At 39.1% G+C, this 23912-nt stretch overlaps 1 long non-coding RNA gene across 1 annotated transcript in view; it reads left to right on the top strand.

The window, feature by feature from the left end:
- Nucleotides 1-22878, top strand: part of LOC124859269 — a 37318-nt gene extending 14440 nt beyond the window's left edge. The window contains exon 4 of the long non-coding RNA XR_007036054.1: nucleotides 22631-22878. This is a non-coding gene — a long non-coding RNA (uncharacterized LOC124859269). The remainder of the gene's footprint in view (nucleotides 1-22630) is intronic.
- The last annotated feature ends 1034 nt before the right edge of the window (nucleotides 22879-23912 follow it).

The following is a 23912-nucleotide window of genomic DNA, read 5'->3' as shown; positions in this document are numbered from 1 at the left end:
ACAGAAATCTGGCTGCAGCAAGAGGATTATGTTACTATAAATGAGTCACCTCCTACTAATTATTTAAATTTTCACATTCCTCGAATTACTGGGCGAGGAGGAGGAGTAGCAACCATCTTTCAGTCGGATTTATTGATTAGTCCCAGACCCATCAATAGCTACAACTCTTTTGAATATTTAATCCTTAGTTTTCCTCATCCAAATTGCAAAGCACTAAAACCTCTTCTGTTTGTTGTTTTGTACCGTCCACCAGGCCCTTACTCTCAATTTTTACATCCGTTTTCAGACCTTTTATCTGATTTAGTGTTAAATACAGATAAAGTTATTATAGTGGGGGATTTTAACATTCATGTAGACGCTGAAAGTGATAGCCTAAATATAGCGTTTAATGCTATCTTAGACTCAATTGACTTTGCTCAAAACATTAACAAACCTACCCACCTTTGTCTTCATTTTCTGGACCTTGTGCTGACATATGGCATTGAGTGTCTTGTTTCAAGAAAAATAATTAACTTGAATTAAGATAAATCTGCTTTATTGATAACTGCATATCAACAACATGCCCAACTCACAGTGCATTACAAAACCTTCCATAAGTGTAGCTATTTTGAAAACATTTCTGTCAAACCAAATGTTCACGTGATTTGGAAAGAAGACAGCTACAGTACAGTACTACAGTAATTGGCAATACTTTAAAACATTGTTTGGTCCAAATACACAGACTCACCACTGATTCAAGACTGACATTTGATTGTATCTGAGGTCATAGTTCACTGCAATGTACTAGCTATCATTGAAATTCATATAGGAGTATGGTGTATAATCAATAAGTTTGTTGGCATCCATGAAAATATTGGCTTAAGCGAGGTAGGGAATTTCTACCTCATAAGCTAAATAATTATTATTCCAACCAACTGTAGAGAGAGGTTGGCATTCAAAGCAATACTCTGATGCATTTGCAATATATCTGTTTTTTACAAGAGCAAATACTGGATTACCACTGATGACATTAGAAATAACCAAAGATTGTCCACATGTATGTCTATTTCCACACTGCATAATCCACCGTACTGCATCTATATGATTTATTTGCTTAATTCATAATAACTCTTCAATCTTTCCTTCCACTTATTGAACATGTTTCACCTCAGAAACTGGTTCCACATCAACTTCACTGGAAAAAATTGGATATCTACCCTAACACCCTAACACCTTCAGTGTTTCCAAGCATTGATTTCTTCTAAGCATTTACACAGCGCTTGAAGGGGTTCATAGTCACCTGGTGACATCGTAACGTATAGCTGTGTGTCGTCTGCATCGTTATGATAACTTACGTTGTTATTTATTAAAATCTGAGTTAGGGGGAGAATGTAGATATTGAATAGGAGGGGTCCTAAGATGGACCCTTGGGGAACACCACATGTGATTTTTGTAATCTCTGATGTAAAGTTACCTACAGACACAAAAAAGTCCCTATCCTTCAAGTAGAATTTAAACCAATTGAGTGCTGTTCCAGAAAGGCCGACCTAGTTTTCCAGGAGCTCTAATAAAATGGAGTGATCAACAGTGTTGAATGCTGCACTAAGGTCCAATAATACCAGCACTGTGGTTCTTCCACAAGCTGCATTTATACGGATGTCATTGAACACCTTGACAAGGGCAGTCTCCGTACTGTGGTGAGCAAGGAAGCCTGACTGGAAGACATCAAAGAGGCTGGTCATTATTAGGAAGTTGTTTAGCTGCTGAAACACAGCTTTTCAATAATCTGCAAAATATATCTATTGAGGAGCAGCATGAAAAAAAAAACACAATGTAATTCTAATACCTTTCTATATGTGCTAAAATGTGGTGCATTGACAAAGTTACGTTCCACATCTACAGCTATAAAGATTCTCAAAGCATTTGTTATGGCTTTGGTATGGTTTGGTTTGGTATGGTATGGTCTGAATTGTTAGCAAAGGACTACCTGAATGCCACAAGCAGCTGGATTTGTACTTAAGTTTGTTTTTTTCTTTATACCAGTTACATTCAGTCGAGTTATACCAGTTCAAGGGGGAAATTAAGTTCAACATAGAGCCAGCTACTCATCTTATCTTTGTTCAACAATGCCGGTCTCAACTTTAATTAAACCACCTTTCTTTCTACAATATTGTGTATGGCTGAAAAACAATCAATCAACAAACAGCAGACTAATGATTGTGGGAGGTTCTCGAGTTCTGGTTTGTATGTATTATTCATGCTCTTTGGTTTTGCTTCATGCGTTTAGGTTTTAAAGTTGTATAAGAGAGTTCCACACTCTTCTTTTGCTTATTACATCTAATGACCAAAAACAGAAGGCAAAAAAAAAAAAAAAAAAAAAAAAAAAAAAAAAAAGTACACAGTTTACAACTGTTACAACTCCAGGTACAATTATATTTGAGTATTTAGGTTCTAATACTTTGTGACACTTGGCATTTACATGCCTATTCCTCTCATTTTCACAACGGTACTGTTATCTGTTTACAAAGATTTAAACATGCTTGATTCGCTGTCAGAGTTCATACTTGAAATTAGAAAAAAAAAGGAACTTATATTAAACTAATCTATTAAACTTATAGAGCTGACAGGAAAGTCGCAAATATTACTGAACTTCAGGAGAGTTGAATGTAGCGGTGTCAACACGCAGTATGCTGCTTGTAAAACGTGTTTAGTCATAATCATGTACACCAGTGATTAAGGCACACTTGTTAGGCAGATTCTGGATTGAATCAGCCCTGAATCTCTTCATTCGTCAAACGAAAGTACCATCACATGTCAAGTCTCATCTGACCAACAAAATTGCTCGCATGTGCACTAAAGATTTAAGAGCCTTTGCCACAGTAGAGGGGAAAGGCTTTATAAAGGGATGATATTAAATAAATACGTTGTGAAATAGAAAATATGTAATGTACCATTAAATGTGCCACTGAATAATTAAGTATAATTTTAAAGACGACATGACGTAATTAGTGGTACACTTAATATTTAATGATAATTTTATTGTTTTAATTTTGTCCAGTTTGACCCTCCATTCTTGATGCCTGTATAGGAGGTCATGTCAGAATTTGAATCAGGTGTGCTGGAGCAGACACACATCTAAAACTTGCAGGGAAGAGGTCCCTGAGGACCAGGGCTGTGAACCATTGAGGTACAGTTTCTAAATTGTGAAGGTAATGCCTTTTTGCACTTTTGTTCACCAAGTACAGTTCTCTTGCTAGGTGCATTTTTCTTTCATTTCAGCAACTTGAAACGTAAAAGTAATGTCATTGTTCAAAGGAAATCACTTAATAAATGAGTAAAATACAACTATGTACATTTTGTTTATTCAACTAAGATAGGCATGGTCTGTGTCCTTGTTTGATATTTTATTTCTTGATTATTATTCTTTTTTACTTTAACTGGCCTTTACTACAGCTAAACACAGGGACCTAACTGCTCTTTCAAAGAAATTGCCAAAAGACTAAATGAAGAAAACAAAAATGGGAGTGGCACAGGAGTGGGAGTCAATTTACCAGGAGTGGGACGGGACAGGATTTTTTTTTTTTTATGCTGGCCTGGATTGGGATGGTACAAGGCATTTTTCTGTGGGAGTGGGATGGGACAGGAGAGAAAATCCACTCCTGTGTCACCCTCTAGTCCTCACTAAAAGTTAGAAAGTGAAACACATCACCCCAGTTCTAAAGTCATTACATTGGCTCCCCATATCTCAAAGAATAGACTTTAAAATACTTCTTTAAAATACAGAAAAAGCAAGAGATGCCAAATGAAATAATTATTAAATGAAATATCAAATCTTGAATAATTTAATATGAGGATGATGATAAAGAGTAAAGTTTATAATAGTAGTGGAAGTTTTGTGAAGAAGTAAAAAGAGAACCAGGTGTTTTATTACCCCATCATGCATTCACTAGTCATGTCATATTGACTGTGCTAAACTGTGGCTTAATCCTGTGTTTACTTTAAATTTAATTGGATTGAAATAAATTTTGCAGGTGTCTCTAAAGTGATCAGTGAGGAACCAAACCCATCCCCAATTCACGGCAAAGATATTTAAAAGTTATGTTAATGAAACCCCGGCTCCCTATTACAACAGGTACAAAAGACTTGCTCAGGTGCCTTGAGGAAAGGAAATGACAGCAATTTTTAAATGTCCTTTTTTTTTTTCCTGGGAGGTTTAGAGAGAAGCGCTTATCTGTAAGCAAGATATATTATTTTAGGTAGTCTGCCAGCATTACAGAGAATGACGACGGTTAGCACTAATGGGCAAAAAATATGAAATGAAATCAACGGAGAATGACTGACGGAAAGATGCTCAGACAAATGCAGGAATAAATGCATTTATTTCAAATATTTGTTATTTGACAGTTAATCTGACAAATCCTCTCTCCTATTCCTTTAATCAGAATCAGAATCAGCTTTATTGCCAAGTTCGTATGTACAAACAAGGAATTTGACTCCGGTACACTTTGCTCTCTGTTTTTTTTTTTTTTTGCATTAAAGAATATACACACAGCTTCGGAGACACCTTCGCAAAACCGCAGACGCCTTAATTCAACAAACAGTGACGTGTCTGAGGTCTGTTCAATAAACAGTGGATGTGGATTGTCTGAGACAATGATCGACACTTTGGGCAGGGAAGGAGCACCGTCGCTTTAATTACTTCATGAATACAGTTGGTGTGAAGACTGTCTGAGACAATACGCAAGAAACAGCTGTGGATGTCTGGCTTAATTCAATAAACATTGACATGTCTGAGTACTTTTTAACTTTTTTTTTTTTTTCAGTTTCTTGTGACGTTTAACATAGACCACACCTACAGGATACATCCTCTGCCTCCTACGTGGTATGAGAAGAAGACTTTGAATCAGAAGGACGAGGCAGCAGTTACAGGATGACTGTTTTCTCTAAATATTCAATAACTATTGCTCTAAGATGAAAAAAGAAAAGCTTAAAGCAAATAAAATTATCATCCATTTTACCAAATGGAGTCTCTCATGATTCCAAACAAAGTCTTTTAGCTGTAGAATCCATTTCTAATTTGGAAACATAATACTGAGCACTCATAAATAGATAATTCCATGTTTGGCTTACTTTTAAAAAAATATTTTTCAGTTCATTTATTTCTCTGTTTTTAGATCATCTCTACAAGTTACTGGTGCCGTTTAGATTGCTCAAACATTTGAGCAGAGGAAGAAAGGCTCATTAAACAGTGGATGTGTATTGACTGAGACAATGGTCGACACTTTGGCCCAGGAAAAGAGCACTGTCAGTGTGAAAACTGTGTCTGAGACAATACGCAAGAAACAGCTGTGGATGTCTGGCTTAATTCAACAAACAGTGACATGTCTGAGGATTTTATAACCTTTATTTATTTTTTTTCAGTTTCTTGTGACGTTTAACATAGACATACTGGTTACAACCTCTGGCTCCCCACGTGGAATCAGGAGAAAACTGTTTTCTCTAAATATTCAATAACTATTGCTCTAAGATGAAAAAAGAAAAGCTTAAGGCAACTAAAATTACCATCCATTTTACCAAATGGAGTCTCTCATGATTCCAAACAAAGTCTTTTAGCTGTAGAATCCATTTCTAATTTGGAAACAGCATACTGAGCACTCATAACTATTTTTTCAGTTCATTGGTTTCTCTGTTTTAGATCATCTCTACAAGTTGCTGGAGCAGATTAGATTACTCAAACATTTGAGCAGAGGAAGAAAGGTTCTGTATCTACTTTTTGTCTTTCTTGTTTTTTAGATGTAAAAACATCCATCTAAATAAACCCTGTGTTAAAACAAAATGAATTTACAATTCTGTCAGGTTCTCTCTTTTTATCAGAATTTTGTGTGACGTGCCTGCATTAACCTGAGTGACCTTTTAAAGTGGATAAACTACATGTTTTGTTTTTAGATGTAAAAAACATCTAAAAACATACAATTAGAAAGATTCGCTTCCTTGTAATGACAGCATCCGGCTAATGACAACATCCGGTTAATGACAACATCCGGCTAATGACAACATCTGGTTAATGACAACATCCGGCTAATGACAACATCCGATTAATGATGATATCCGGTTACGTCACAGGAAGGCCCACCACCGGAAGTCCCGCCCTAGGATGTCCCAGCCACTGGAAGTCCACCTGTCAAAATTTTCACACCTCGTTTGATTGAAGGATGTACATTTAGTCTCTCTAAGGTTTTTTACTTTATTACCGGAGGTCAATTTTATGCCGTCCACATTAATTGATTGACTAAGCAGTTTGTTTTTCAAAGACTCTGGTTCAAACATGACAACTTTTGTCATGTCTGAATTTAGAAGCAAAAAATTGTAAGTCATCCAAATTTGTATGTCTTCAGGACATGCCTGTAGTCTATCTAACTGGTTGGGCTAATCAGGATTTATGGATAAGTAAAGCTGAGTATCATCAGCATAACAGTGAAAATGTATCCCATGCTGCCTGATAATTTGACCTATTGGAAGCATAGTAAAGAGAACTGGCCCAAGCACTAAACCTGTGGTACTCCACAACAAACCATGGACTTTAAAGATGATTTAACGCTTACAGTAACAAAAAGGAAAGTTTTAAGCCTAGCCTTAAAAGTAGACAATTTGTCCATCTAGAGCTCACTGATGGCCATTGTTAAAACTAAAAACCACAATGATTGGGATACCTCTCTCTGTCAGTTTGACCATAACCATTGGAAAAGAGAGGGGATCATAGAGGTAGCAGAAATGGAGGGTGTATTTACACCTCAACCATAAAAAATAAGGAAGATAGCTCAGGATAACCTAAGCCACTGTAACTATAAGCTTTATCAAAAAGGAAAGTTTTAAGCCTAGCCTTAAAAGTAGACAGGGTGTCTGCCTCACGGACTAAAACTGGGAGCTGGTTCCACAGGAGAGGAGCCTGATAACTAAAGGATCTGCCTCCCATTCTACTTCTAAAGACTCTAGGAACCACCAGTAAACCTGCAGTCTGAGAACAAAGTGCTCTGTTAGGAACATATGGAACAATCAGATCTCTGATGTATGATGGAGCTAAATCATTAAGGGCTTTGTATGTGAGGAGGAGAATGTTAAATTCTATTCTGGATTTAACAGGGAGCCAATGAAGGGAAGCTAAAGCAGGGGAAATATGATCTCTCTGTTTAATTTTCATCAGAACTCTTGCTGCAGCATTTCGAATCAGCTGAAGGCTTTTAACTGCATTTTGTGGACGATGGAAAGAGTTCCAGGGGAAAATGAGCAAGCTACGGAGACTGAGGTTGACAGGCTGGTGTGCTGTGAGAGTGGACTCCTCCAGAAAGTGAGTTGCATTGGATGATGGACAGAAAGGACAAGGATTCTGCTGGATGGTCCAGGAAATCCAGGGGATTAATAAAGCTGAGGTAATTTCATTTAAGGATTCACCAACCAGGCAGGAGGCAGAACCACGACGGGTCATCCAGGACAGGATCTCTGTAACAGTAACCTTCAGAAGAGAAACACAACCAGGTAAGGAAACTATTCCTGAGCACAGGCAGTTTGTTGGTCTGATTACCACTGGAGGTGAGCAAACAATCTGACAACTCCTCCAAGGTTAGAGGCTTATGAAGCTCTCCCCGATTGCTCCTGACGAGGTACAGCTGTCCCATTGATGACCCATTGGTAATCCTCGGGACCGTATTCCTCCTAGTCAACCAGATACTGCATCATAGGCTGGATGGCCATCGATTTCCTGGGCCAGTGGAGGGGTTCTGGTCGGAGGGCACAAAGGACTGGCAAGGACCAGTTTAATTTGGGAAATGCGGAAGGTAGGATGAACACAGAGATGAGATGGAAGTTTGAGGCACACTGAAGATGGACTGATAATGGTTTCAATCTGGAATGGACCAAAAAACCTGGGAGCCAGTTTTCGAAAAACAAGCCTTCAGAGGAAAATTTTTAGCTGAGAGCCATACCTCTTGTCCGGGCGAATAGATAGAAGCTGGTTTCCTCGTTATGTCAGTATACCTTTTGATTTGTATGGATGACCATTGGAGTTCCGTCTATCGTCTGGTTCTATATTCTCTTAGAGCGACTGAACCACGCTTGGACTGATGGGAGAACAGGTTCGGGACAAGAGGACAGAAGAAGCAAAGGTTGATAACCAAAGGATGATTCGAATGGTGATAAACCTGTGGCTGCTGAGATGTGTGAATTAGGAGCATATTCGACCCATATGATATGTTGGCTCCACGATCGGGGGTTATTGATGCAGAGACACCTCAAGGTGTTTTTCATCTCCTGGTTTTAATCATTTGCACTGTCCATCAAAACCAAAAGAGAGTTTTGATTGTGCTCCTAAAATGAAGCGAAATCCTTCCATTGAATTGGGGACCTCTGTCAGAAATGACTTTGGTGGGTAGTACATGAATCCTGAAAACATGGTTAATGAGAAGTTTTGCAGTGACAGCAGCAGAAGGCAGTTTGTTTAAGGCTGGTAAATGACATACTTTGGAGAATCGATCAATGATGGAGAGAATGACTGTTTTATGGCGTGAAGATGACAAACTTGTAATGAAGTCCAGCGCAATATGGAACCAGGGTTGACTGGGAATGGACAGAGTTTGAAGGAGTCCGGCTGGGGGTTGATGAGAATTCTTGCTGCGAGCACAGATGAAGAATGCATTTAAGAAGTCCACAACGTCCTTATTTAGAGTGGGCCACAAAAGTACCTCCAAATGAAGGCAATAGTTCAACTACGACCAAGGTGGCCAGAGAAGATGAATGCATGAGCCCAATGGATAACCTTTTATCTTATTGAAGAAAGGACGTAATGGCGACCTGGGGGTCCTCCTGTTAGGAATAACCTTGCTTACTATTACAGATGAGCTTTCACACACAGACCAGAATGATAAAGTATGAATGCCAATGTTTTCACTCATTTAGAATAGGATAATAATTCTCAGTGACTGACGATTGAAGTTTAGTGCATTGGATTGATTGTGGTATATACTGTAACAGGAGCGATTAGGTTGCAGCAGCCACACATAGATTCAGGGATCAACACCTGCTATTACACACTCTGTCAGATAGACACCAGAATGATGACACATATGTTACTGATAAACACTGTGGGAGTGTACATCCCTTGCAGGGAGTACCAGATATAAAACCCATGTGGGGCCGTCTTTCGGGCTATATGTCACTTCAATCACCGAGCAGGTTAAGGACGGGAGCCATCAGCGCTGATCTCTGTAACCATTCCTCTGGCTTATTTAGAACAAAAGTGTTGAGAATATAGAACAGTTTGAGATTCATTCCTTTTAAGAGAAAGTGATTGTAAGTAGAGGTGACGCTTCAGGGGAAAATAATTCGGGGGAGATCCGAGGCATTTGTCCGCCAACAGGATGCGGTGTTGGTGTTTCTGCCCGTGCCCTGGAAGCGCTTCATCCTCTGGCTAGGGGCCACGATCAGATTGGATACCACAGCCTGCGGCCACACTTCATAAGGTGAGGAGAATCCTCTTAAAAATGTTTTTTCCTAAAAACATTTTGGCTGTGTTGTTGGTTCTGATCAACAGTGATCTGGAATTTTGTACCCTTGGAGGCAGAGAAATGGTTCAGAAATGTTTTTAGTGAGATTTTGAGAAAACGAAAGAAGAATATAAGATGTGTGTCATAATGAGTGTTTGAGGTAGGACCAAAGTGCAGAAAAGGAGACGCCAGCTGTCAGATGAATGATGATAAGTCTGAGATTTATTGTTCTCACTCACGGACCAGGCAGGGAAACCAGAACCAGGCCAGGAGATAGGATACACGACCAGGTACGACCAGGACACAGAGATAAGTACGACCAGAACACAGAGATAAGTACGACCAAGGACACAGCGGGGAACAAAGGCAACTAAGGAATATATATACAAATAGGAAATGCAGGGAGAACCAATGAAAAACAAGACCAGATAATTAGGAGAAACAAGACACAAGTGCCAGCTAGGCTGCGGTAAACAGAAGGAGTGAAACCAATTAACAAGTCAAAAACACAGAACTAAGGGTAAACTAAGGACCAGACCAGGAGAAATAAACAAAAACAAAAACTCAAAACACAGACACTGGCTAGATATAACGTGTGGGAAAGTTGTCCGAATATAGCAGGGTGAATCCGGGAAGGAACTGGTCCAGCCTTCTGAGAATATTATAGTCTACGAGTAGAAAGGTTTTGAGTTCCTTTATTGCATGCAAGGGTAATAGCTTCCCTCACACACAATATAAAAGCTACCTCCCGGAGTGAGGCATTAATACTTGGCTAAGGTTTTGACGGGTCCTGAGTTCCCTTACGGAACTCGAAAGCGCTGCTGAGGGTAAGTATTATAGGTTTTGATGGCTTGATTATAGGTTTGAGGTTCCTTGGGCTTCTTATAAGTCCTAAAAGCCACTTGCTTCCTTGTGAGTAAACACACAGAGATAGATGCACATCCTCGGCTAAGTTTTAAACGGGTCCTGAGTTTCCTTACGGAACTCGAAAGCGCCACCGAGGGGGGGATTTTGAGTTTCGATATCTCTCTTAATTTTTCCTTAAGAAAAGTCAAACATCCGCTGGCTCCCATTTTTCAGTAAACAGCTGTGTAAATATAAAAGTGTAACATCAACTGGCCAGTGTGAATGTGTGTGTGTCAATAACTGTGAGCTAGCGGAAGTAGCAGGTACATGTTACACTGACGGACTTTGAATGCTAGATGCTAAGCTAACAGACTCTGGCTGACATCACGAGAAAATGAGTTCCCTGCTTAGCAAGCATGGAAACAGGGAGGAAATTAATAATAGCAAGCATTCCCCACAAAGATGCTTTAAAAACTTAAAACAACTGGTACATGGAGCGAGTATGGGTCGCAAAACAGTGGTTCCACTCCCTAAAGTTGAGCACACTTATTTTTAAACAGGATGCTAGTTAAAACAAGATAAGATCGTATACAGCATTGCTGACACAATACGTGGTGGAGCAGAGATGTTTTAAAAAAAAAATGTTTCATTTGGTATTTACAGTTTAATTGAACTTTTATGTGCCCAATGTCCATTTCGTCTGTCCATTTATGTGGAATGAATGACTGTTTCATGCTAATTGAAAATTAGGGTAAATGTGGCATGATGTATTTCATTTGACATTGTTTTCTGATCCGAGACTAATTGGGATTTTGAGTTTGTTAGGTCTGGGGAGCAGTTGCAAATAGGTAAACAGGGTCTTGGCCAGCCCATGAACCACCTGCTTAAAAGGTAACAACATTAATTATTAAATGAGGACTTGTCTTTATGCCAACTCAGGGTTATCACAATAACAATTATAGACTATAAAAGCCAGTCTGATCCTCAACAGTATCATAACATTAGGTCAGTTCTTTATGGTAAAACAAAAGGAAGTCCAGACAGTGACAATGTTTTCCCTCAAAACAGGATTTTGATTAACAAAGGTTTAGCCTTTTTCCAGTCAGGTTCAGAATGATCAAATTAGACTGAAATTCAACACAAATGAAACACATGCTTTAACAGAATTACTGGACAGGCTTGTTATAGTTAAAATTGTATGGTGTGTATAAAACTGACAAAGACAAATTAAGGTTATAAGATATATGCCCATCATTTTAGTGTTTATCAATTTTATTAAGCCTTGTAAACTGATGTGGAAAGGGGAACCAGATTTTGAAAAATGTATCTAGGGTTGAGATTTCATATTATACATTCACAATTTAATGAATACAATACTCTTTGAATACTTTTTGAATCCTGCACTTAAAAACAGACTAATCGAGATATGAAAGACTATAAAATAATACCAACTAATAAAACCTAGCTACCCCACTCTCAAAAATTAAGGAACTTCTAACTTCATTAGAAAAATCCAGATACAGCTAAATAAGGCTAAAGTAGAATAAAAACATCCAGAGTAATTGTAATCTTGCAGATGGATACAACTTGAAACGTTATGGAACCAGACGGATAACAGTTTTATCATGGCCAGATGGAAATGTTTGTAGGAAGCAAACTTCAAGGACAACCCCTTGAATTACACAACAGTAATACAAATCACGCATTTAGCACACACGCACACCTAAACACAAACCACGGATCAACGGTATGGTACTTTAACACACAAATAAGGCATTACATACTGATACAGAGCACTATGCACATCCTTGTCAGGATTCAGTCCAGAATAAATTAATCTTTGTTCTTATTGAAAGGAAGAGCAGGATGTTTTACAATAAGCTACTAAAGACAACTTAGAAATATGAAAAGGGGTAAATGAAAGAGCGAGGCAAACTATTCCAAGCTGATGGAACGTTAAACTCTAATGGACAAAGCGAAATTTCTTTCCCAAATTATTGTTGTAGGAAGCAAAAAGATAGGCTCAGGCTATATTCTCAACAAAATGGGATTAAAATATTGTTTTAGGTATGAAAAAATTAGGAAATAGAAACATGTAAAAGTAAATAACCAATGAAGTTGTCTTCTGAAATGGAGAGCTAACCAGTTTAAGGACTCATACATAAGGCAGTGAGGAGTCCTAAATAGACACCGCAACAAATACATCTACGGAGACTATTATATACATCATTGAGAGGATGAAGTTTAGCATTGACATAAAATTATATCTGAGTGTTATAGAATTTGCAGGATAAGTTGCAGGATAAGTTGTGTAAAAGTTGTGTAAAATCTCCTTTATAAACTGGAAGAGAAAAACATTCTACAGAATGATAATGTGATGATTTTAAGGCAACAAGCTTACAGATGATATTAAAATTTAGGATTTCAGCGCAACCGGTTAGCCTTTAGCTTTGTCCGAATCCAAACGTTGGGTTTTTCAAAAACCTCACAACAAATAATGACAGTGATTAAACTTGGCTAAATTTTCACCACTTCAAGACATACAGATATGAGGACAAATGCTGTTAACTCTCTATAATTTCAAGACGAATACACCAATCATTGCCTTCTGACCAGATTAAAATTATGTCATACATTTAAGATTTGTCTTTTCACCGAAAGTGGTAGGTGCATTAAATGATACATTTGATTTACTTGATGGTATGAAAAACAACTGCACTGACTATTTATGTATAAATAGGGTAATTGTGACAGGCTTAAATATGAATTTTTTTTTTTCAACTTTCAGTGCTTGATGGCCCCATAGGGTGATGAGATGCCAATGCTAGACAAAATGCCCTTTTTCCTTTTCTGATGAGAATGATTTCCTTTATGATCTATCTGCATTTGACATTCTAACTTGAATGTCGTTAATATTTGTCTACTTTGCATTTGGTACTACTGAAATTAACAATGTACAATTATGATTATGTGTCGTGAAATGAAGAAGGGGGAAAAAAAAGAAAAAAGGAAAAATGCTGATTTCACTACCGAAGTTTGTGATTTTTTTGTTCTTAAATTGTTGCACTGGGACAGCTGTATGATCAAATTGTTTATTTTCAGGCTTTGCAGGTCAGAACACTCAAGAGTTAATGATTTCTCTTGAAATTTTAATGAAAAATCATCCCACTATATTGCCTGTTGATGAGAGCGATAACTATAAACATATGATTTTCTCCAAGGTGAAGAAGGCCTGAAACGGTGGCTGGGAGCAGCCTTACAAATGGGTCCATTGACACCTTATTACTTGGGACATAATATCACTGGGGTTCAGAAAGAGTATGACTGTATGTCTTAGGTGTTTGTCTAAGTTTCTGTCTCAATATTTGTCTTCAGTGTCTGCCTGACTAACCTTTACACCTCAGAGAGAAAAACAGTGATAATAATCCTAAAATGGAAACAGGAAAAAATGGGGGAATTGGGGTAATGACTAGTTACATTGATCAGATGTTTAATAGGAATGAATAACTAAATGATGGCATGATTGTTGTCCAGAATATGAAAATTTATTTTATCTAGTATTGGGGGGTAGATGTAACGGGGAAGGACCATAAAGGTCTAGTTTAGGTAGATGTAATCATATTATTAATGGGCTTAAAAAATTGTTTTTCCAAAAAACTAGACCTTGATAGAAAATGATAAGAATATTTTGTTCTGGAGATCATTTCAAATGTTATTATGAAAAGTATCATATCCAACACTGACTAGGGATTAAAGGACAATAAATTCTCAATAATAATAAAATAAATATGATTATGGTTAAAGGTGAGAGGATGAATCTATGGGTGCCATAACTTCCTTGCCAGAGTTTCATCACTGTGCCTGAGTGAGAAAGTTTGTTTGAATAGATCTACGAATTCTTCTAGTGAGAAGAAGTGAATGGTTCTCTCATTAATGAGGTTTTCTGCTCACCTGGACGCTTGTCCTCGGAGTAGTCCAATGATGTAAGCAATGCGGCTGGTATCATCTGGAAAAGCATCTCTGGATTGTTGAAATATGTGAGTAAATTGAAACAAAAAATCCCCACTTTTTTCCACGTCTCCTGAAAGGGTTTTTTTTTTTTTTTTTTTTTAAAGAAAAAAGAAAAGGGTTCAGGTGTCGGATGACTAGCGCTCCAATAAGTTGAGTGGGCAACAACAAGATTCGAGCTGGCAACAGGAAGAGGAGCACTTGGTTGATTTACCAACCCTGGAGGAAGTTGGCTATGGATGGCTTGGATTCTGAAGATTTCCTTCAGGGCTTGGTTTGTTGCGGACTGTTGGTGCTGCTGCGGAGATCTGCGCACACCAGGCTGAAGTGGTGGAGGAGCAGTGAGTGGTGAGGGAGCAGCGATCGTCATTCTGGTGTTCGAGGCTGGCGATTCCCTTCCCAGGAACCGGCCTGCTATCCCTCAGCCTCTTCCTCACACCACAGACAACGTTGCCAGCATGACGCTTCAACTCCAGTCTCTGCTGAGGGTTGGCACGACGCTTCAGCTCCTTGTTCCGCTCCTGCTTCCGCTCCTGTTCAGCCATCACCGCTGCTGCTGGTTCCTGATCAACCTCTTTTCCTTGCACATCTTCTTGGGTTTTTCTGGGGTGTCATCTTGGCACTCTTCCCTGACCTTATTCTTGGTCCAGTTCCGGAGGGGTTTGAGAATGAACCGCCTTCACTTTCTGTTCCTGGTCCTGCCTTGGAGGGTTCCAATGACGAACCACCCTCACATCTTGTTCTTTTCCGTGAGGAGTTAGAGGACGAGCTGCCTCCAATCCTGGTTCCTATTCTGGAGGCGTCCAAGGACGAGCCGCCTCCAGTTCCTGAGTTCCGTGAGGGGATTGTGGACAAACCGCTTTTCCTTCCTGTTGCAGGGGAGGTTCGAGGACGAACTGGCACTCCTTCCTGTTCCAGGGAAGTTCGAGGATTAACCGCTTCTCCATCCTGTTCCAGAGGGGTGAGAGGACACACCGCCTCTGTTTTCAGAGCGCCAAGGGCTCCATCGCAGATCCTAATGGCCTCGCCGAGGGCTCCAGTGATTTCTGCACTGCTCTTCAGGGTTCCAGCGGTTTCTGCACTGCTCTCCAGGGTTCCAGAGGTTCCTGCACCACTCTCTAGAGCTCCACCGTGGTTCTTAGTCTCCTGAGATCCACCGCAGGCTTCCTCGTGGCCGAACACCTGATCGGCGTCTCCGAGGGTCCTCTACACGTTTGGGCTGGCCTTCTGACAAGCATCATAAGGGGTCCTTCTGGTTCCATTGCCGGTCTTGTCACAGCCTGGTCTTTCTTCGTCGCAGACCGCCTAAAGTCTGTGCCTTTTTTTTTTTCCACCAGATGCCACCCCCGAGAGCCACCAAAGCTCCACCCTGGTTGTGGCCACAGCAATCCCAGCCCAGGGACACCCCAAATGCCCCAAACCCAGACACTCCTCTGCACCCGCCACAACGGCCCACATGTGAACCAAATTTGTCTCTATGGTGACATCATCTAAGTTGCCCAACAAGCAAACTTAGGGGGAAGGTGAAATATTAAATCTCAGACACTTCGATAAGTCTTCACATATCAGGTACCAGAACCTCTGAACAGGTGTGCATAACCATAGTGCATGGATATAATTGTCAGTTATATTGCCTGTGCAATGTAAGCAAGTACAGGTCCTTCTCAAAATATTAGCATATTGTGATAAAGTTCATTTTTTTCCGTAATGTCATGATGAAAATTTAACATTCATATGTTTTAGATTCATTGCACACTAACTGAAATATTTCAGGTCTTGTATTGTCTTAATACGGATGATTTTGGCATACAGCTCATGAAAACCCAAAATTCCTATCTCGCAAAATTAGCATATAATTAAAAGGGTCTCTAAACGAGCTATGAACCTAATCATCTGAATCAACGAGTTAACTCTAAACACCTGCAAAAGATTCCTGAGGCCTTTAAAACTCCCAGCCTGGTTCATCACTCAAAACCCCAATCATGGGTAAGACTGCCGACCTGACTGCTGTCCAGAAGGCCACTATTGACACCCTCAAGCAAGAGGGTAAGACACAGAAAGAAATTTCTGAACAAATAGGCTGCTCCCACAGTGCTGTATCAAGGCACCTCAGTGGGAAGTCTGTGGGAAGGAAAAAGTGTGCCAGAAAACGCTGCACAACGAGAAGAGGTGACCGGACCCTGAGGAAGATTGTGGAGAAGGGCTGATTCCAGACCTTGGGGGACCTGCGGAAGCAGTGGACTGAGTCTGGAGTAGAAACATCCAGAGCCACCGTGCACAGGCGTGTGCAGGAAATGGGATACAGGTGCCGCATTCCCCAGGTCAAGCCACTTTTGAACCAGAAACAGCGGCAGAAGCGCCTGACCTGGGCTACAGAGAAGCAGCACTGGACTGTTGCTCAGTGGTCCAAAGTACTTTTTCCGGATGAAAGCAAATTCTGCATGTCATTCGGAAATCAAGGTGCCAGAGTCTGGAGGAAGACTGGGGAGAAGGAAATGCCAAAATGCCAGAAGTCCAGTGTCAAGTACCCACAGTCAGTGATGGTCTGGGGTGCCGTGTCAGCTGCTGGTGTTGGTCCACTCTGTTTTATCAAGGGCAGGGTCAGTGCAGCTAGCTATCAGGAGATTTTGGAGCACTTCATGCTTCCGTCTGCTGAAAAGCTTTATGGAGATGAAGATTTCATTTTTCAGCACGACCTCGCACCTGCTCACAGTGCCAAAACCACTGGTAAATGGTTTACTGACCATGGTATCACTGTGCTCAATTGGCCTGCCAACTCTCCTAACCTGAACCCCATAGAGAATCTGTGGGATATTGTGAAGAGAACGTTGAGAGACTCAAGACCCAACACTCTGGATGAGCTAAAGGCCGCTATCGAAGCATCCTGGGCCTCCATAAGACCTCAGCAGTGCCACAGGCTGATTGCTTCCATGCCACGCCGAATTGAAGCAGTCATTTCTGCAAAAGGATTCCCGACCAAGTATTGAGTGCATAACTGTACATGATTATTTGAAGGTTGACGTTTTTTTTTATTAAAAACACTTTTATTTTATTGGTCGGATGAAATATGCTAATTTTGTGAGATAGGAATTTTGGGTTTTCATGAGCTGTATGCCACAATCATCCGTATTAAGACAATAAAAGACCTGAAATATTTTAGTTAGTGTACAATGAATCTAAAATATATGAATGTTAAATTTTCATCATGACATTATGGAAAATAATGAACCTTATCACAATATGCTAATATTTTGAGAAGGACCTGTATTAGACGGTGCAAAACCCATCCAGAACAGCCGTTGACCTGTAAAGTATACTCTATGAAGGATTTTATATTGTATTGTATCGTAAACTGGTGTTACTAGTCATTTTAAAAGTTCTGGAACAAATCTGAGACCAGAATGTTTGGTCAAAGTTAACTGATAAGTCCACCTCCCATTTCATAATAGGAAGGGAAATTGACTCATCTATATTAGACAGTGTCCTGTATATTTTAGATATTAATTTGGGGGGGGTTGAGTTTTAGGGACTCTAGTACACTTGATGGCATTTTTAATCCAACGATTTTAAGCCTAAATTTATTTTTTATTATTGATTTAATTTGTTGATATTCTAAAAATGTATTCTTGTCCATTCCATATTGTATAATTAATCTGTTAAATGAGATGAACTGAATTCATTCAAATATATGTTCCAGGTATTCAATTCCTATACTCTTCCAATCTGAAACGTTTATCATATTATTTTTTTGTAGGATGTCAGGGTTGTTCCAGATGGGTGTGCGTCCGCATGGGATTAGTAAAGACCCTGTCATTTTTAGATATTCCCACCATGGTGTCAGAGAGCTGCTGATATTGAGGCTTTTAAAGCATACATGTTGTTTTATATTTGAGCTAATAAATGGTAGATCTGAAATCTTAATATTATTGCATAATTTCTGTTCTACGTCTAACCAGGGTTCATCTAGAGGACTGTGTTTAAACCATTTTGAGATGTATTGTAGCCTGTTGGCTAAGAAGTAATGATGAAAGTTAGGCAGATCTAGTCCTCCTTTATCTTTGGTCTTTTGTAGCGTTTTTAAGCTTATACGCGGTGGTTTATCTTTCAAAGGAAATTTAGAGATAGAGGAGTCCAGAGATCTAAACCAGTCAGATGATGTGAATTTGGGATCATTAAAAATAAGTAATTTATTTTTGGCAAGACCATAATTTTTTTTGGAAGTAACCCTGCCCATGAGTGATATGGGTAGAGATTTCCATCTAGCAAAATCATCTTCCACTTTTTATATAAGCGGGATGTGATTTAGTTTTGTTAAATCTGCCAAGCTAGGAGAAACATTAATACCCAAGTATGTAATATTCCCTGACAGTAGTTGTGTATTTATGGAATTGCGGAAAGAACAGGCAATTGGAAGAATTTCAACCAATTCATAGAATAATCCACAATTTTATGTTCAATATGCATGCATGCATTTTATGTCTTTAATAACTTTAGTTTGCCTGATTGCTGCTGCTAGTGGTTCAATAAAAATCACAAACAATGAGGGGGAAAGTGATCATTCCTGCCTGGTGCCCTTCTGAAGATAGAAGCTGGAAGATGTTTGGTTTTTTGTCCTGATACAGTTGGGGAACTGTATAATATTTTTAACCAGTTTATGAAAGAGTTTCCAAAACCAAATTTAGTCAAGGTCGCGAACAAGAATTTCCAGCTAACTCTATGTATTATGAGAGGAGTTACCTTTTCTAGGCTTTTTGCAAGAGCTTTACAGATTATTTTTAGATCGATGTTTATAAGGGTTATGGGACGGTAGCTGGTAGGAAGTACTGGGTTTTTGCCTGGTTTTAACAGGAGAGTGATGTTGGCAGAATTTGTATTTGGCGGAAGTATGCCATTTTCTTTGGTTTCAGAATTCTTTGGAGAACTCTGTTGGGATCCTTTGGGGCCTGGAGCATTTTAATTGGGCATGCTTGTCAGAGCTTCTTGGATTTCGGCTGAAGTCAGTGGTACATCCAGGGCCATCGCTTGATTATCTGATAATTTAGGAAGTGTTACTTAATCCAGAAATTTATCAATGTCCTTATCTGACGGGTCTATCTGTGGTGAGTATAAAGCTTAGTAGAAATCTCTGAAAGTGCTGTTTATTCTTTCAGGATCATAAACTGTATTCCCTGTTGAGTCTTTAACAGCAAATAGAATTATTTTTTCTTTATTTATTGTTAGCTGGTTAGCTAAAAAGCTACCTGATTTATTGCCATGTTGAAAGTTTTCTATTCAAAGTCGTTGCACTAAGAATTTTTTTTTTTTTTTGTCAATATTTTCATTGAATTCTATTTTGGCTTTACGTAGTTTGCTCAGCATTTCCTCTTCCTGGGAACAGTTTAATTGTTTCTTCTAATTCCTTAATATGTTAGTTTTCTTTTTTCTTCTTATGTGATGAGAATGAAATTATTTTACCTCTCATCACTGCTTTCCCTGCCTCCCAGAGAACAGATGTTGAAGTCATTAAACCCCAAATGTGAAGTCCACTCTTCTTTAAAATGTTTGATAAATTATTCGTCCTTAAGCAATGATATATTAAACCTCCAGTTTTTGCTTTGTGGGTTTTCTTTCTTATTTACTAAAGTTAAGGAGACGGAAGCATGATCGCTGACAGCTATAGGGTGTACCTCAGTGTCTGAAATGTCAGTCAACAATGAGGTTCTGACTAAGAAATAATCCAGACGAGAGTAAGACTGATGGACATGTGAGAAGAAAATATATTCTCTGTGATCAGGGTGAATGTCATCACATCGCATCGCATGTCACCACAGAAACGGATAGACCCAAGTGAAATCATAGTTAGTGCTAGGGGTTGCCTTATATGAAGTCCAGAAACAAAGATATGGCAGAGAAAAAGAGAGAAAATTAAGAAGGTGCTGGGAGTAAGAGGAGGTGAGAGAGATATAAGGTTATGTTAAGAAATATTTGTGTGTGAGTGTGCATGTCTGTGTGTGACAGAAAGAAAAAGGAGTGACAAAGATGTGCGGTAAGGAGAGTTAATGAGTGGTAGATGAGAGGAGACAAAAAGGAGCACATACCCAAAGCCCAGCATTGGCCCCGCCCACATCAAACAGTGTAAACATCATGCTGAGCTGTGCTTTACATTAGATTACATTTGCCAGTTATCAAACCTCTCATCTAGCGGGAAGGAGCCTGTGTCTATGTTTTGTGTTCTTAGTTTTCCATGATTACCTGGTCTTTTTGTTCATTGGTTCTCTCTGCATTTCCTGTTTGTATATATGTTCCTTAGTTGCCTTTCTTCTGGGCTGTGTCATTGTCATCGTCTTGTCATAGACAGTTTAAATTTTTTGTTAGGCCACATTAAATTATGCCTGTATCCAGTGTCCTGGCCTGGTTCTGGTTACCCTGCCTGGTCCGTGAGTGAGAACAATAAATCTCACACTCACTTTAATTCTCCTTCTATGCACTTTGGTCCTACCCAAAACCAAATTATGACAGTAACTGACTTGAAATCTGTATGAATCAAATAAATTGACTTTGTAAAGTGCCTTGAGATTACATGTGTTATGAATTGGTTCTATATAAATAAAACTGAATTGAGTTGTAAAATTGAATTGTTCCAAACATGTTATTTGAGCTTTATTCAACTTTCCAGTCTTTTGTTGCCTCTGTACCAGTTTATGTCTGTTGGAAGCATCAGATTCAAAATTAGTGAATATTTGCAACAAAACAATAAAGTTTATCATTTTGAACATTAAATATCTTGTATTAAATATGTTGCATTCCATTGCATATTGGTTGAACAGGATTTGCAAATCATTGTATTTTCTTTCTATTTACGTTTCATACAGCACCTCAACTTAATTGGAATCGGGGTTTTATACATATATATATGTGTGTGTGTGTGTGTGTGTGTGTGTGTGTGTGTGTGTGTGTGTGTGTGTGAATATATAATTGCTGGGTTGAAGTAACGTGACCCGGATGACACGTAAAATTCAGATGGGGGGCTGGAAGTGATTTGCTCCAGTTCAAAACACAGTGAAATGGATCACAGGGAGTATGCTAATGCCTTAAATGGGCTGGCGCAGATGAGATCATCACAAAAAATATATTCTAGTTTTGGCAATATTCCGTAGGTGAAAGAAGAAAGTCCTAGAAACTTGTTTAATATGGGGTTTAAATGACATGTCCTGATCAAAAATAACATTTTTGATTTTTTACTTTATTACCAGAGGTCAATTTAATGCTGTCCACATTAATTTATTGACTAATTTATTTTTCAAAGATTCGGTCCAAAGACGACAACTCCTGTCTTGTCTAAATTTAGAAGCACAAAATTTAAAGTTATCCAAGTTTTTCTGTCTTCAAGACATGCCTGTAGTCTGTAAATGAGAATATCATCAAAACATAATTTATTTCAGTAATTGAACTTAAAATGTTAAATTCATACAGAGAATTATTACAATTTTTGTTCATTTTGGTGGATTTGGCTTTGAGCTAATGGCAACCAAAAATTAATATTCTCAGAAAGATAAAATATTACATCAGCGCAATATATAAGAATTGTTAATACAGAAATATGATGTTATGGCCATTTCATGGCCATTTCATGGCCTACACAAATAGCCACTTGCGTACGCTAGTTGAAAAAGGTTACTGCCTTGACAGTAATCCAGCAGACAGACGATTGGTCCCTCTGGTGTTGGATGTGTGATAGGTTGAAAAGACTACTATTGTACACCAATGCAGTACTAAAAGATTCTATATAGCTGTTGCTCATAAGTTGATTTCATACTGTAAGAGTTGACCGTAAAAAGGGGGACAATAAATATTAATTCATATTAGAAGGCATAAGCCTAAACAACTGTGTAAATACAGTAGAACAAAGTGTAAAAAAGTTATTTTCATGATGGGAAATGCAATGTGTATATCAGTAATCAGCTAGTGAGGCTTTTCTGGGATTGATTGGTAGTGGCTCCATACTCCACTAGGGTGCTTTCGCACACTCTCTCCTCATTGCATTAAACAAGCAGCAGGAGCTAGGAACGTGCCTATTGTCATTTATTCTGTGAGGAAACATGTTAAAGGGTAAATAGTAAGCAGTTTATCATTATTTTGGTTTATTAATGAGCTCCTTCATCCACTGTGTGACATTGAGAAGTAAATGTAAAAATACTATGTTCATTCCTGGATTGCATTGAACTACTACATGAGAGAAGCAACTAATAATCACTCTTGTGATTCTTTCTCTCCTGTTCAAGGGTGTAACATTTGGAGGCACCGCTTGGGATGGCTGCTTTAGATGTCCAGTGTCCACAGCCTGTTCATTGTAGTCCAAGCCAGCCAGGTCCCTCACTACAACCCAGGTAGACTGCAGTAAGGAAACTGCTGCTGTTGAGGAGAGCTGGTAGCTGTGTTTCAGTGGATGTTTCATGTGGCCAACCAGAGATCATCAGGATCTACAAAGACCACTCAGCTCAGCTTCACCTGTACCAGCAGAATTCCTCCTGGCTACTGCCACAATGTCTTTAGTAGTAAAGCTACAAGAAGAAGTTGTGCGTGAAATGCACACTCTGTTCAAAGACCAGCTAGTGTCAATCTGTGATTTCCTTGGCATTGGAGACAAAATAAATGTTAACGGGAAAACATGTCTGTCACTGCTAACACACAACCCTCATATTAACTGGAGGAAGAAAGAGGTTCTGGGTTGGTCTGAGTCATGTTCCGCTGCCTGCCTTTTGTCTGCTGCTACGGAGGTCAGTGTGGAGAATGAGGTTGAGGAGATCTACCCGGATTTATCCAATGTACCGCAAGAATACCAAGAATACCATTTAAAAAGAAGTATTTAATAAGATCAAGGCCACAGCTCTACCACCCCACAGATCGTATGATTGTGCTATTGATTTGTTTCCCGGCACATCACCCCCTAAAGGCAGACTCTATACATTGTCTGGTCCAGAGCACAGGGCCATGAAGAATTATGTTGATGAGGCATTAAAGGCAGGGCAAATTCAACCTTCTTCCTCTCCTGCAGGTGCTGGTTTCTTTTTTGTTGGAAAGAGGGATGGTTCGTTGAGACCATGCATTGATTATAGAGGCCTTAATGAGATAACAGTTAAAAATAGATACCCCTTACCACTCATGAACACAGCTTTTGATCAGATCCAGGGAACCAAGATATTTTCTAAGCTGGATCTAAGGAATGCATATCATCTGGTCCAAATCAGAGAAGGGGATGAGTGGAAAACGGCTTTCAACACGCCTACGGGCCATTATGAATACAAGGTCATGCCATTTGGACTTACTAACGCTCCTGCAGTTTTTCAGTCATTGGTCAATGACGTTCTAAGAGACATGGTGGGTCAATTCGTATTTGTTTATCTTGATGACATACTGATTTATTCTCAAGATCTGGAAACCCAAAGAAAACATCTCCAAAACCAGTTGTTCGTCAAGGCAGAAAAATGTGAGTTTCACATAACTACTACTTCCTTTTTGGGCTTCATCATTTCCCCAGATCAAGTGATTGTTGACCCCTCCAAA

The sequence above is a fragment of the Girardinichthys multiradiatus genome, chromosome 22 (assembly GCF_021462225.1).
Source record: "Girardinichthys multiradiatus isolate DD_20200921_A chromosome 22, DD_fGirMul_XY1, whole genome shotgun sequence".
Taxonomy (NCBI): domain Eukaryota; kingdom Metazoa; phylum Chordata; class Actinopteri; order Cyprinodontiformes; family Goodeidae; genus Girardinichthys; species Girardinichthys multiradiatus.
This window is presented reverse-complemented; position numbering and strand designations above follow the sequence as displayed.